Source organism: Pristiophorus japonicus, chromosome 19 (assembly GCF_044704955.1).
Source record: "Pristiophorus japonicus isolate sPriJap1 chromosome 19, sPriJap1.hap1, whole genome shotgun sequence".
In the NCBI taxonomy this organism is placed as follows: domain Eukaryota; kingdom Metazoa; phylum Chordata; class Chondrichthyes; family Pristiophoridae; genus Pristiophorus; species Pristiophorus japonicus.
Window position 1 is genome coordinate 48,338,301 of NC_091995.1, and position 12,325 is coordinate 48,350,625.

Consider the following 12,325-nt stretch of genomic DNA (forward strand, 5'->3'; position numbering starts at 1 on the left):
ATTCATTTAATTGTGACCAAAATATTGCAATCTTTAGCTGGTTCCTTCGATGCTTTCTTTTATCTGTCTATCTTGCATTCCATGTGATGTTACATTTCATTAAATCTGTCGAATTGCATCAGAAGGAACAAAAACGGCTTCAGAAAAAGCTGCAGGATTACTGTACGGTTTATCAAAGTTGCTTTTCAGCTGTGTGATGGTGGTGCAGTGGTAAGCATGGTTGCCTTCCAAGCAGTTGACCTGGGTTCGATTCCCAGCCATCACATTTGTCAATTTCTACTTGAGGTTGAAATGAACTTCTGATGCCTCTGGTTGCAAGCAGTTCTCACAGCAGCATCTCAAGGATTTTTGTTGAGCAACCTGTTTTTAAAGGGTCATGCACAAATGCTTGCAATGCAAAGTCTGCGTGTCATCAAACTGTCATAATGTGCTGGCACCAGTGCTACCTGAATTCATACTATGAGTTGTCAATCACCAAATACATCAATGTCGGAGCTGGGCTCAGGCCCTGCAAGTCAAGCAGCAATGTTTCAAATTCCTCAACAACATAAGTGAGTCATTTCCAGTTCAATTCTGGGGAATTGCTCCCTGAGTGGGCAGAGGCACACAAAATGGGAAGAATGTTGAAGGAATCCCCACTTGACACTTGACATACATTGTGTGAATCTGGAATTCATTTTATTGTCACCAAAATATTGCAATTTTTAGCTGGTTCCTTCGATGCTTTCTTTTATCTGTCTATCTTGCATTACATGTGATGTTACATTTCATCAAATCTGTCGAATTGCATCAGAAGGAACAAAAACTGCTTCAGAAAAAGCTGCAGGATTACTGTGCGGTTTATCAAAGTTGCTTTTCAGTTGTGTGATGGTGGTGCAGTGGTAAGCATGGTTGCCTTTCAAGCAGTTGACCTGGGTTTGATTCCCAGCCATTACATTTGTCATTTTTAATTGAGGATGAAATGATCCTCTGGTTGAAAGCAGTTCTTTTCGCAACATCTCAAGGATTTTGTTGAGCAACCTGTTTTCAAAGGGTCATGTACAAATTCTTGCAATGCAAAGTCCATGTGTCATCAATCTGTCATAATGTATGGGCGACAGTGCTACCCGAATTCGTAGTATGAGCTGTCAGTGTCCAAAGACATCAATGTCGGAGCTGGGCTCAGGTCCTGCAAGTCAAGCAGCAGTGTTCCAAATTCTTTAACAACATCAGTGAGTCATTTCCAGTTAAATTCTGGGGAATTGCTCCCTGAGAGGGCAGAGGCAGACAAGATGGGAAGAATGTTGAAGGAATCCCCAGCTGACACTTGACATACATTGTGTGAATCTGGAATTCATTTAATTGTGACCAAAATATTGCAATCTTTAGCTGGTTCCTTCGATGCTTTCTTTTATCTGTCTATCTTGCATTCCATGTGATGTTACATTTCATTAAATCTGTCGAATTGCATCAGAAGGAACAAAAACGGCTTCAGAAAAAGCTGCAGGATTACTGTACGGTTTATCAAAGTTGCTTTTCAGCTGTGTGATGGTGGTGCAGTGGTAAGCATGGTTGCCTTCCAAGCAGTTGACCTGGGTTCGATTCCCAGCCATCACATTTGTCAATTTCTACTTGAGGTTGAAATGAACTTCTGGTTGCAAGCAGTTCTCACAGCAGCATCTCAAGGATTTTTGTTGAGCAACCTGTTTTTAAAGGGTCATGCACAAATGCTTGCAATGCAAAGTCTGCGTGTCATCAAACTGTCATAATGTGCTGGCACCAGTGCTACCTGAATTCATACTATGAGTTGTCAATCACCAAATACATCAATGTCGGAGCTGGGCTCAGGCCCTGCAAGTCAAGCAGCAATGTTTCAAATTCCTCAACAACATAAGTGAGTCATTTCCAGTTCAATTCTGGGGAATTGCTCCCTGAGTGGGCAGAGGCACACAAAATGGGAAGAATGTTGAAGGAATCCCCACTTGACACTTGACATACATTGTGTGAATCTGGAATTCATTTTATTGTCACCAAAATATTGCAATTTTTAGCTGGTTCCTTCGATGCTTTCTTTTATCTGTCTATCTTGCATTACATGTGATGTTACATTTCATCAAATCTGTCGAATTGCATCAGAAGGAACAAAAACTGCTTCAGAAAAAGCTGCAGGATTACTGTGCGGTTTATCAAAGTTGCTTTTCAGTTGTGTGATGGTGGTGCAGTGGTAAGCATGGTTGCCTTTCAAGCAGTTGACCTGGGTTTGATTCCCAGCCATTACATTTGTCATTTTTAATTGAGGATGAAATGATCCTCTGGTTGAAAGCAGTTCTTTTCGCAACATCTCAAGGATTTTGTTGAGCAACCTGTTTTCAAAGGGTCATGTACAAATTCTTGCAATGCAAAGTCCATGTGTCATCAATCTGTCATAATGTATGGGCGACAGTGCTACCCGAATTCGTAGTATGAGCTGTCAGTGTCCAAAGACATCAATGTCGGAGCTGGGCTCAGGTCCTGCAAGTCAAGCAGCAGTGTTCCAAATTCTTTAACATCATCAGTGAGTCATTTCCAGTTAAATTCTGGGGAATTGCTCCCTGAGAGGGCAGAGGCAGACAAGATGGGAAGAATGTTGAAGGAATCCCCAGCTGACACTTGACATACATTGTGTGAATCTGGAATTCATTTAATTGTGACCAAAATATTGCAATCTTTAGCTGGTTCCTTCGATGCTTTCTTTTATCTGTCTATCTTGCATTCCATGTGATGTTACATTTCATTAAATCTGTCGAATTGCATCAGAAGGAACAAAAACGGCTTCAGAAAAAGCTGCAGGATTACTGTGCGGTTTATCAAAGTTGCTTTTCAGTTGTGTGATGGTGGTGCAGTGGTAAGCATGGTTGCCTTCCAAGCAGTTGACCTGGGTTCGATTCCCAGCCATCACATTTGTCAATTTCTACTTGAGGTTGAAATGAACTTCTGATGCCTCTGGTTGCAAGCAGTTCTCACAGCAGCATCTCAAGGATTTTTGTTGAGCAACCTGTTTTTAAAGGGTCATGCACAAATGCTTGCAATGCAAAGTCTGCGTGTCATCAAACTGTCATAATGTGCTGGCACCAGTGCTACCTGAATTCATACTATGAGTTGTCAATCACCAAATACATCAATGTCGGAGCTGGGCTCAGGCCCTGCAAGTCAAGCAGCAATGTTTCAAATTCCTCAACAACATAAGTGAGTCATTTCCAGTTCAATTCTGGGGAATTGCTCCCTGAGTGGGCAGAGGCACACAAAATGGGAAGAATGTTGAAGGAATCCCCACTTGACACTTGACATACATTGTGTGAATCTGGAATTCATTTTATTGTCATCAAAATATTGCAATTTTTAGCTGGTTCCTTCGATGCTTTCTTTTATCTGTCTATCTTGCATTACATGTGATGTTACATTTCATCAAATCTGTCGAATTGCATCAGAAGGAACAAAAACTGCTTCAGAAAAAGCTGCAGGATTACTGTGCGGTTTATCAAAGTTGCTTTTCAGTTGTGTGATGGTGGTGCAGTGGTAAGCATGGTTGCCTTTCAAGCAGTTGACCTGGGTTTGATTCCCAGCCATTACATTTGTCATTTTTAATTGAGGATGAAATGATCCTCTGGTTGAAAGCAGTTCTTTTCGCAACATCTCAAGGATTTTGTTGAGCAACCTGTTTTCAAAGGGTCATGTACAAATTCTTGCAATGCAAAGTCCATGTGTCATCAATCTGTCATAATGTATGGGCGACAGTGCTACCCGAATTCGTAGTATGAGCTGTCAGTGTCCAAAGACATCAATGTCGGAGCTGGGCTCAGGTCCTGCAAGTCAAGCAGCAGTGTTCCAAATTCTTTAACATCATCAGTGAGTCATTTCCAGTTAAATTCTGGGGAATTGCTCCCTGAGAGGGCAGAGGCAGACAAGATGGGAAGAATGTTGAAGGAATCCCCAGCTGACACTTGACATACATTGTGTGAATCTGGAATTCATTTAATTGTGACCAAAATATTGCAATCTTTAGCTGGTTCCTTCGATGCTTTCTTTTATCTGTCTATCTTGCATTCCATGTGATGTTACATTTCATTAAATCTGTCGAATTGCATCAGAAGGAACAAAAACGGCTTCAGAAAAAGCTGCAGGATTACTGTGCGGTTTATCAAAGTTGCTTTTCAGTTGTGTGATGGTGGTGCAGTGGTAAGCATGGTTGCCTTCCAAGCAGTTGACCTGGGTTCGATTCCCAGCCATCACATTTGTCAATTTCTACTTGAGGTTGAAATGAACTTCTGATGCCTCTGGTTGCAAGCAGTTCTCACAGCAGCATCTCAAGGATTTTTGTTGAGCAACCTGTTTTTAAAGGGTCATGCACAAATGCTTGCAATGCAAAGTCTGCGTGTCATCAAACTGTCATAATGTGCTGGCACCAGTGCTACCTGAATTCATACTATGAGTTGTCAATCACCAAATACATCAATGTCGGAGCTGGGCTCAGGCCCTGCAAGTCAAGCAGCAATGTTTCAAATTCCTCAACAACATAAGTGAGTCATTTCCAGTTCAATTCTGGGGAATTGCTCCCTGAGTGGGCAGAGGCACACAAAATGGGAAGAATGTTGAAGGAATCCCCACTTGACACTTGACATACATTGTGTGAATCTGGAATTCATTTTATTGTCACCAAAATATTGCAATTTTTAGCTGGTTCCTTCGATGCTTTCTTTTATCTGTCTATCTTGCATTCCATGTGATGTTACATTTCATCAAATCTGTCGAATTGCATCAGAAGGAACAAAAACTGCTTCAGAAAAAGCTGCAGGATTACTGTGCGGTTTATCAAAGTTGCTTTTCAGTTGTGTGATGGTGGTGCAGTGGTAAGCATGGTTGCCTTTCAAGCAGTTGACCTGGGTTTGATTCCCAGCCATTACATTTGTCATTTTTAATTGAGGATGAAATGATCCTCTGGTTGAAAGCAGTTCTTTTCGCAACATCTCAAGGATTTTGTTGAGCAACCTGTTTTCAAAGGGTCATGTACAAATTCTTGCAATGCAAAGTCCATGTGTCATCAATCTGTCATAATGTATGGGCGACAGTGCTACCCGAATTCGTAGTATGAGCTGTCAGTGTCCAAAGACATCAATGTCGGAGCTGGGCTCAGGTCCTGCAAGTCAAGCAGCAGTGTTCCAAATTCTTTAACAACATCAGTGAGTCATTTCCAGTTAAATTCTGGGGAATTGCTCCCTGAGAGGGCAGAGGCAGACAAGATGGGAAGAATGTTGAAGGAATCCCCAGCTGACACTTGACATACATTGTGTGAATCTGGAATTCATTTAATTGTGACCAAAATATTGCAATCTTTAGCTGGTTCCTTCGATGCTTTCTTTTATCTGTCTATCTTGCATTCCATGTGATGTTACATTTCATTAAATCTGTCGAATTGCATCAGAAGGAACAAAAACGGCTTCAGAAAAAGCTGCAGGATTACTGTACGGTTTATCAAAGTTGCTTTTCAGCTGTGTGATGGTGGTGCAGTGGTAAGCATGGTTGCCTTCCAAGCAGTTGACCTGGGTTCGATTCCCAGCCATCACATTTGTCAATTTCTACTTGAGGTTGAAATGAACTTCTGATGCCTCTGGTTGCAAGCAGTTCTCACAGCAGCATCTCAAGGATTTTTGTTGAGCAACCTGTTTTTAAAGGGTCATGCACAAATGCTTGCAATGCAAAGTCTGCGTGTCATCAAACTGTCATAATGTGCTGGCACCAGTGCTACCTGAATTCATACTATGAGTTGTCAATCACCAAATACATCAATGTCGGAGCTGGGCTCAGGCCCTGCAAGTCAAGCAGCAATGTTTCAAATTCCTCAACAACATAAGTGAGTCATTTCCAGTTCAATTCTGGGGAATTGCTCCCTGAGTGGGCAGAGGCACACAAAATGGGAAGAATGTTGAAGGAATCCCCACTTGACACTTGACATACATTGTGTGAATCTGGAATTCATTTTATTGTCACCAAAATATTGCAATTTTTAGCTGGTTCCTTCGATGCTTTCTTTTATCTGTCTATCTTGCATTACATGTGATGTTACATTTCATCAAATCTGTCGAATTGCATCAGAAGGAACAAAAACTGCTTCAGAAAAAGCTGCAGGATTACTGTGCGGTTTATCAAAGTTGCTTTTCAGTTGTGTGATGGTGGTGCAGTGGTAAGCATGGTTGCCTTTCAAGCAGTTGACCTGGGTTTGATTCCCAGCCATTACATTTGTCATTTTTAATTGAGGATGAAATGATCCTCTGGTTGAAAGCAGTTCTTTTCGCAACATCTCAAGGATTTTGTTGAGCAACCTGTTTTCAAAGGGTCATGTACAAATTCTTGCAATGCAAAGTCCATGTGTCATCAATCTGTCATAATGTATGGGCGACAGTGCTACCCGAATTCGTAGTATGAGCTGTCAGTGTCCAAAGACATCAATGTCGGAGCTGGGCTCAGGTCCTGCAAGTCAAGCAGCAGTGTTCCAAATTCTTTAACATCATCAGTGAGTCATTTCCAGTTAAATTCTGGGGAATTGCTCCCTGAGAGGGCAGAGGCAGACAAGATGGGAAGAATGTTGAAGGAATCCCCAGCTGACACTTGACATACATTGTGTGAATCTGGAATTCATTTAATTGTGACCAAAATATTGCAATCTTTAGCTGGTTCCTTCGATGCTTTCTTTTATCTGTCTATCTTGCATTCCATGTGATGTTACATTTCATTAAATCTGTCGAATTGCATCAGAAGGAACAAAAACGGCTTCAGAAAAAGCTGCAGGATTACTGTGCGGTTTATCAAAGTTGCTTTTCAGTTGTGTGATGGTGGTGCAGTGGTAAGCATGGTTGCCTTCCAAGCAGTTGACCTGGGTTCGATTCCCAGCCATCACATTTGTCAATTTCTACTTGAGGTTGAAATGAACTTCTGATGCCTCTGGTTGCAAGCAGTTCTCACAGCAGCATCTCAAGGATTTTTGTTGAGCAACCTGTTTTTAAAGGGTCATGCACAAATGCTTGCAATGCAAAGTCTGCGTGTCATCAAACTGTCATAATGTGCTGGCACCAGTGCTACCTGAATTCATACTATGAGTTGTCAATCACCAAATACATCAATGTCGGAGCTGGGCTCAGGCCCTGCAAGTCAAGCAGCAGTGTTTCAAATTCCTCAACAACATAAGTGAGTCATTTCCAGTTCAATTCTGGGGAATTGCTCCCTGAGTGGGCAGAGGCACACAAAATGGGAAGAATGTTGAAGGAATCCCCACTTGACACTTGACATACATTGTGTGAATCTGGAATTCATTTTATTGTCACCAAAATATTGCAATTTTTAGCTGGTTCCTTCGATGCTTTCTTTTATCTGTCTATCTTGCATTACATGTGATGTTACATTTCATCAAATCTGTCGAATTGCATCAGAAGGAACAAAAACTGCTTCAGAAAAAGCTGCAGGATTACTGTGCGGTTTATCAAAGTTGCTTTTCAGTTGTGTGATGGTGGTGCAGTGGTAAGCATGGTTGCCTTTCAAGCAGTTGACCTGGGTTTGATTCCCAGCCATTACATTTGTCATTTTTAATTGAGGATGAAATGATCCTCTGGTTGAAAGCAGTTCTTTTCGCAACATCTCAAGGATTTTGTTGAGCAACCTGTTTTCAAAGGGTCATGTACAAATTCTTGCAATGCAAAGTCCATGTGTCATCAATCTGTCATAATGTATGGGCGACAGTGCTACCCGAATTCGTAGTATGAGCTGTCAGTGTCCAAAGACATCAATGTCGGAGCTGGGCTCAGGTCCTGCAAGTCAAGCAGCAGTGTTCCAAATTCTTTAACAACATCAGTGAGTCATTTCCAGTTAAATTCTGGGGAATTGCTCCCTGAGAGGGCAGAGGCAGACAAGATGGGAAGAATGTTGAAGGAATCCCCAGCTGACACTTGACATACATTGTGTGAATCTGGAATTCATTTAATTGTGACCAAAATATTGCAATCTTTAGCTGGTTCCTTCGATGCTTTCTTTTATCTGTCTATCTTGCATTCCATGTGATGTTACATTTCATTAAATCTGTCGAATTGCATCAGAAGGAACAAAAACGGCTTCAGAAAAAGCTGCAGGATTACTGTACGGTTTATCAAAGTTGCTTTTCAGCTGTGTGATGGTGGTGCAGTGGTAAGCATGGTTGCCTTCCAAGCAGTTGACCTGGGTTCGATTCCCAGCCATCACATTTGTCAATTTCTACTTGAGGTTGAAATGAACTTCTGATGCCTCTGGTTGCAAGCAGTTCTCACAGCAGCATCTCAAGGATTTTTGTTGAGCAACCTGTTTTTAAAGGGTCATGCACAAATGCTTGCAATGCAAAGTCTGCGTGTCATCAAACTGTCATAATGTGCTGGCACCAGTGCTACCTGAATTCATACTATGAGTTGTCAATCACCAAATACATCAATGTCGGAGCTGGGCTCAGGCCCTGCAAGTCAAGCAGCAATGTTTCAAATTCCTCAACAACATAAGTGAGTCATTTCCAGTTCAATTCTGGGGAATTGCTCCCTGAGTGGGCAGAGGCACACAAAATGGGAAGAATGTTGAAGGAATCCCCACTTGACACTTGACATACATTGTGTGAATCTGGAATTCATTTTATTGTCACCAAAATATTGCAATTTTTAGCTGGTTCCTTCGATGCTTTCTTTTATCTGTCTATCTTGCATTACATGTGATGTTACATTTCATCAAATCTGTCGAATTGCATCAGAAGGAACAAAAACTGCTTCAGAAAAAGCTGCAGGATTACTGTGCGGTTTATCAAAGTTGCTTTTCAGTTGTGTGATGGTGGTGCAGTGGTAAGCATGGTTGCCTTTCAAGCAGTTGACCTGGGTTTGATTCCCAGCCATTACATTTGTCATTTTTAATTGAGGATGAAATGATCCTCTGGTTGAAAGCAGTTCTTTTCGCAACATCTCAAGGATTTTGTTGAGCAACCTGTTTTCAAAGGGTCATGTACAAATTCTTGCAATGCAAAGTCCATGTGTCATCAATCTGTCATAATGTATGGGCGACAGTGCTACCCGAATTCGTAGTATGAGCTGTCAGTGTCCAAAGACATCAATGTCGGAGCTGGGCTCAGGTCCTGCAAGTCAAGCAGCAGTGTTCCAAATTCTTTAACATCATCAGTGAGTCATTTCCAGTTAAATTCTGGGGAATTGCTCCCTGAGAGGGCAGAGGCAGACAAGATGGGAAGAATGTTGAAGGAATCCCCAGCTGACACTTGACATACATTGTGTGAATCTGGAATTCATTTAATTGTGACCAAAATATTGCAATCTTTAGCTGGTTCCTTCGATGCTTTCTTTTATCTGTCTATCTTGCATTCCATGTGATGTTACATTTCATTAAATCTGTCGAATTGCATCAGAAGGAACAAAAACGGCTTCAGAAAAAGCTGCAGGATTACTGTGCGGTTTATCAAAGTTGCTTTTCAGTTGTGTGATGGTGGTGCAGTGGTAAGCATGGTTGCCTTCCAAGCAGTTGACCTGGGTTCGATTCCCAGCCATCACATTTGTCAATTTCTACTTGAGGTTGAAATGAACTTCTGATGCCTCTGGTTGCAAGCAGTTCTCACAGCAGCATCTCAAGGATTTTTGTTGAGCAACCTGTTTTTAAAGGGTCATGCACAAATGCTTGCAATGCAAAGTCTGCGTGTCATCAAACTGTCATAATGTGCTGGCACCAGTGCTACCTGAATTCATACTATGAGTTGTCAATCACCAAATACATCAATGTCGGAGCTGGGCTCAGGCCCTGCAAGTCAAGCAGCAATGTTTCAAATTCCTCAACAACATAAGTGAGTCATTTCCAGTTCAATTCTGGGGAATTGCTCCCTGAGTGGGCAGAGGCACACAAAATGGGAAGAATGTTGAAGGAATCCCCACTTGACACTTGACATACATTGTGTGAATCTGGAATTCATTTTATTGTCACCAAAATATTGCAATTTTTAGCTGGTTCCTTCGATGCTTTCTTTTATCTGTCTATCTTGCATTACATGTGATGTTACATTTCATCAAATCTGTCGAATTGCATCAGAAGGAACAAAAACTGCTTCAGAAAAAGCTGCAGGATTACTGTGCGGTTTATCAAAGTTGCTTTTCAGTTGTGTGATGGTGGTGCAGTGGTAAGCATGGTTGCCTTTCAAGCAGTTGACCTGGGTTTGATTCCCAGCCATTACATTTGTCATTTTTAATTGAGGATGAAATGATCCTCTGGTTGAAAGCAGTTCTTTTCGCAACATCTCAAGGATTTTGTTGAGCAACCTGTTTTCAAAGGGTCATGTACAAATTCTTGCAATGCAAAGTCCATGTGTCATCAATCTGTCATAATGTATGGGCGACAGTGCTACCCGAATTCGTAGTATGAGCTGTCAGTGTCCAAAGACATCAATGTCGGAGCTGGGCTCAGGTCCTGCAAGTCAAGCAGCAGTGTTCCAAATTCTTTAACAACATCAGTGAGTCATTTCCAGTTAAATTCTGGGGAATTGCTCCCTGAGAGGGCAGAGGCAGACAAGATGGGAAGAATGTTGAAGGAATCCCCAGCTGACACTTGACATACATTGTGTGAATCTGGAATTCATTTAATTGTGACCAAAATATTGCAATCTTTAGCTGGTTCCTTCGATGCTTTCTTTTATCTGTCTATCTTGCATTCCATGTGATGTTACATTTCATTAAATCTGTCGAATTGCATCAGAAGGAACAAAAACGGCTTCAGAAAAAGCTGCAGGATTACTGTGCGGTTTATCAAAGTTGCTTTTCAGTTGTGTGATGGTGGTGCAGTGGTAAGCATGGTTGCCTTCCAAGCAGTTGACCTGGGTTCGATTCCCAGCCATCACATTTGTCAATTTCTACTTGAGGTTGAAATGAACTTCTGATGCCTCTGGTTGCAAGCAGTTCTTACAGCAGCATCTCAAGGATTTTTGTTGAGCAACCTGTTTTTAAAGGGTCATGCACAAATGCTTGCAATGCAAAGTCTGCGTGTCATCAAACTGTCATAATGTGCTGGCACCAGTGCTACCTGAATTCATACTGTGAGTTGTCAATCACCAAATACATCAATGTCGGAGCTGGGCTCAGGCCCTGCAAGTCAAGCAGCAGTGTTTCAAATTCCTCAACAACAGAAGTGAGTCATTTCCAGTTCAATTCTGGGGAATTGCTCCCTGAGTGGGCAGAGGCACACAAAATGGGAAGAATGTTGAAGGAATCCCCACTTGACACTTGACATACATTGTGTGAATCTGGAATTCATTTTATTGTCACCAAAATATTGCAATTTTTAGCTGGTTCCTTCGATGCTTTCTTTTATCTGTCTATCTTGCATTACATGTGATGTTACATTTCATCAAATCTGTCGAATTGCATCAGAAGGAACAAAAACTGCTTCAGAAAAAGCTGCAGGATTACTGTGCGGTTTATCAAAGTTGCTTTTCAGTTGTGTGATGGTGGTGCAGTGGTAAGCATGGTTGCCTTTCAAGCAGTTGACCTGGGTTTGATTCCCAGCCATTACATTTGTCATTTTTAATTGAGGATGAAATGATCCTCTGGTTGAAAGCAGTTCTTTTCGCAACATCTCAAGGATTTTGTTGAGCAACCTGTTTTCAAAGGGTCATGTACAAATTCTTGCAATGCAAAGTCCATGTGTCATCAATCTGTCATAATGTATGGGCGACAGTGCTACCCGAATTCGTAGTATGAGCTGTCAGTGTCCAAAGACATCAATGTCGGAGCTGGGCTCAGGTCCTGCAAGTCAAGCAGCAGTGTTCCAAATTCTTTAACAACATCAGTGAGTCATTTCCAGTTAAATTCTGGGGAATTGCTCCCTGAGAGGGCAGAGGCAGACAAGATGGGAAGAATGTTGAAGGAATCCCCAGCTGACACTTGACATACATTGTGTGAATCTGGAATTCATTTAATTGTGACCAAAATATTGCAATCTTTAGCTGGTTCCTTCGATGCTTTCTTTTATCTGTCTATCTTGCATTCCATGTGATGTTACATTTCATTAAATCTGTCGAATTGCATCAGAAGGAACAAAAACGGCTTCAGAAAAAGCTGCAGGATTACTGTGCGGTTTATCAAAGTTGCTTTTCAGTTGTGTGATGGTGGTGCAGTGGTAAGCATGGTTGCCTTCCAAGCAGTTGACCTGGGTTCGATTCCCAGCCATCACATTTGTCAATTTCTACTTGAGGTTGAAATGAACTTCTGATGCCTCTGGTTGCAAGCAGTTCTTACAGCAGCATCTCAAGGATTTTTGTTGA

At 41.7% G+C, this 12,325-nt stretch overlaps 19 non-coding genes across 19 annotated transcripts; all 19 read left to right on the plus strand.

Moving 5' to 3' along the window:
- The first annotated feature begins 193 nt into the window (after nucleotides 1-193).
- On the plus strand, nucleotides 194-265 carry trnag-ucc (transfer RNA glycine (anticodon UCC)). Its single transcript has one exon. It is a non-coding gene; the product is annotated as a tRNA-Gly (tRNA).
- A 599-nt stretch (nucleotides 266-864) lies between these two features.
- trnae-uuc (transfer RNA glutamic acid (anticodon UUC)) lies at nucleotides 865-936 on the plus strand. Its single transcript has one exon. It is a non-coding gene; the product is annotated as a tRNA-Glu (tRNA).
- Nucleotides 937-1,524: 588 nt separating this feature from the next.
- On the plus strand, nucleotides 1,525-1,596 carry trnag-ucc (transfer RNA glycine (anticodon UCC)). Its single transcript has one exon. It is a non-coding gene; the product is annotated as a tRNA-Gly (tRNA).
- Nucleotides 1,597-2,186: 590 nt separating this feature from the next.
- trnae-uuc (transfer RNA glutamic acid (anticodon UUC)) lies at nucleotides 2,187-2,258 on the plus strand. Its single transcript has one exon. It is a non-coding gene; the product is annotated as a tRNA-Glu (tRNA).
- Nucleotides 2,259-2,846: 588 nt separating this feature from the next.
- On the plus strand, nucleotides 2,847-2,918 carry trnag-ucc (transfer RNA glycine (anticodon UCC)). Its single transcript has one exon. It is a non-coding gene; the product is annotated as a tRNA-Gly (tRNA).
- A 599-nt stretch (nucleotides 2,919-3,517) lies between these two features.
- Nucleotides 3,518-3,589, plus strand: trnae-uuc (transfer RNA glutamic acid (anticodon UUC)). Its single transcript has one exon. It is a non-coding gene; the product is annotated as a tRNA-Glu (tRNA).
- Nucleotides 3,590-4,177: 588 nt separating this feature from the next.
- trnag-ucc (transfer RNA glycine (anticodon UCC)) lies at nucleotides 4,178-4,249 on the plus strand. The gene has a single exon. It is a non-coding gene; the product is annotated as a tRNA-Gly (tRNA).
- Nucleotides 4,250-4,848: 599 nt separating this feature from the next.
- On the plus strand, nucleotides 4,849-4,920 carry trnae-uuc (transfer RNA glutamic acid (anticodon UUC)). Its single transcript has one exon. It is a non-coding gene; the product is annotated as a tRNA-Glu (tRNA).
- Nucleotides 4,921-5,508: 588 nt separating this feature from the next.
- Nucleotides 5,509-5,580, plus strand: trnag-ucc (transfer RNA glycine (anticodon UCC)). The gene has a single exon. It is a non-coding gene; the product is annotated as a tRNA-Gly (tRNA).
- A 599-nt stretch (nucleotides 5,581-6,179) lies between these two features.
- trnae-uuc (transfer RNA glutamic acid (anticodon UUC)) lies at nucleotides 6,180-6,251 on the plus strand. The gene has a single exon. It is a non-coding gene; the product is annotated as a tRNA-Glu (tRNA).
- A 588-nt stretch (nucleotides 6,252-6,839) lies between these two features.
- Nucleotides 6,840-6,911, plus strand: trnag-ucc (transfer RNA glycine (anticodon UCC)). Its single transcript has one exon. It is a non-coding gene; the product is annotated as a tRNA-Gly (tRNA).
- Nucleotides 6,912-7,510: 599 nt separating this feature from the next.
- trnae-uuc (transfer RNA glutamic acid (anticodon UUC)) lies at nucleotides 7,511-7,582 on the plus strand. The gene has a single exon. It is a non-coding gene; the product is annotated as a tRNA-Glu (tRNA).
- Nucleotides 7,583-8,170: 588 nt separating this feature from the next.
- Nucleotides 8,171-8,242, plus strand: trnag-ucc (transfer RNA glycine (anticodon UCC)). Its single transcript has one exon. It is a non-coding gene; the product is annotated as a tRNA-Gly (tRNA).
- A 599-nt stretch (nucleotides 8,243-8,841) lies between these two features.
- Nucleotides 8,842-8,913, plus strand: trnae-uuc (transfer RNA glutamic acid (anticodon UUC)). The gene has a single exon. It is a non-coding gene; the product is annotated as a tRNA-Glu (tRNA).
- A 588-nt stretch (nucleotides 8,914-9,501) lies between these two features.
- trnag-ucc (transfer RNA glycine (anticodon UCC)) lies at nucleotides 9,502-9,573 on the plus strand. Its single transcript has one exon. It is a non-coding gene; the product is annotated as a tRNA-Gly (tRNA).
- A 599-nt stretch (nucleotides 9,574-10,172) lies between these two features.
- On the plus strand, nucleotides 10,173-10,244 carry trnae-uuc (transfer RNA glutamic acid (anticodon UUC)). The gene has a single exon. It is a non-coding gene; the product is annotated as a tRNA-Glu (tRNA).
- A 588-nt stretch (nucleotides 10,245-10,832) lies between these two features.
- Nucleotides 10,833-10,904, plus strand: trnag-ucc (transfer RNA glycine (anticodon UCC)). Its single transcript has one exon. It is a non-coding gene; the product is annotated as a tRNA-Gly (tRNA).
- Nucleotides 10,905-11,503: 599 nt separating this feature from the next.
- Nucleotides 11,504-11,575, plus strand: trnae-uuc (transfer RNA glutamic acid (anticodon UUC)). The gene has a single exon. It is a non-coding gene; the product is annotated as a tRNA-Glu (tRNA).
- A 588-nt stretch (nucleotides 11,576-12,163) lies between these two features.
- Nucleotides 12,164-12,235, plus strand: trnag-ucc (transfer RNA glycine (anticodon UCC)). Its single transcript has one exon. It is a non-coding gene; the product is annotated as a tRNA-Gly (tRNA).
- Nucleotides 12,236-12,325: the final 90 nt, after the last annotated feature.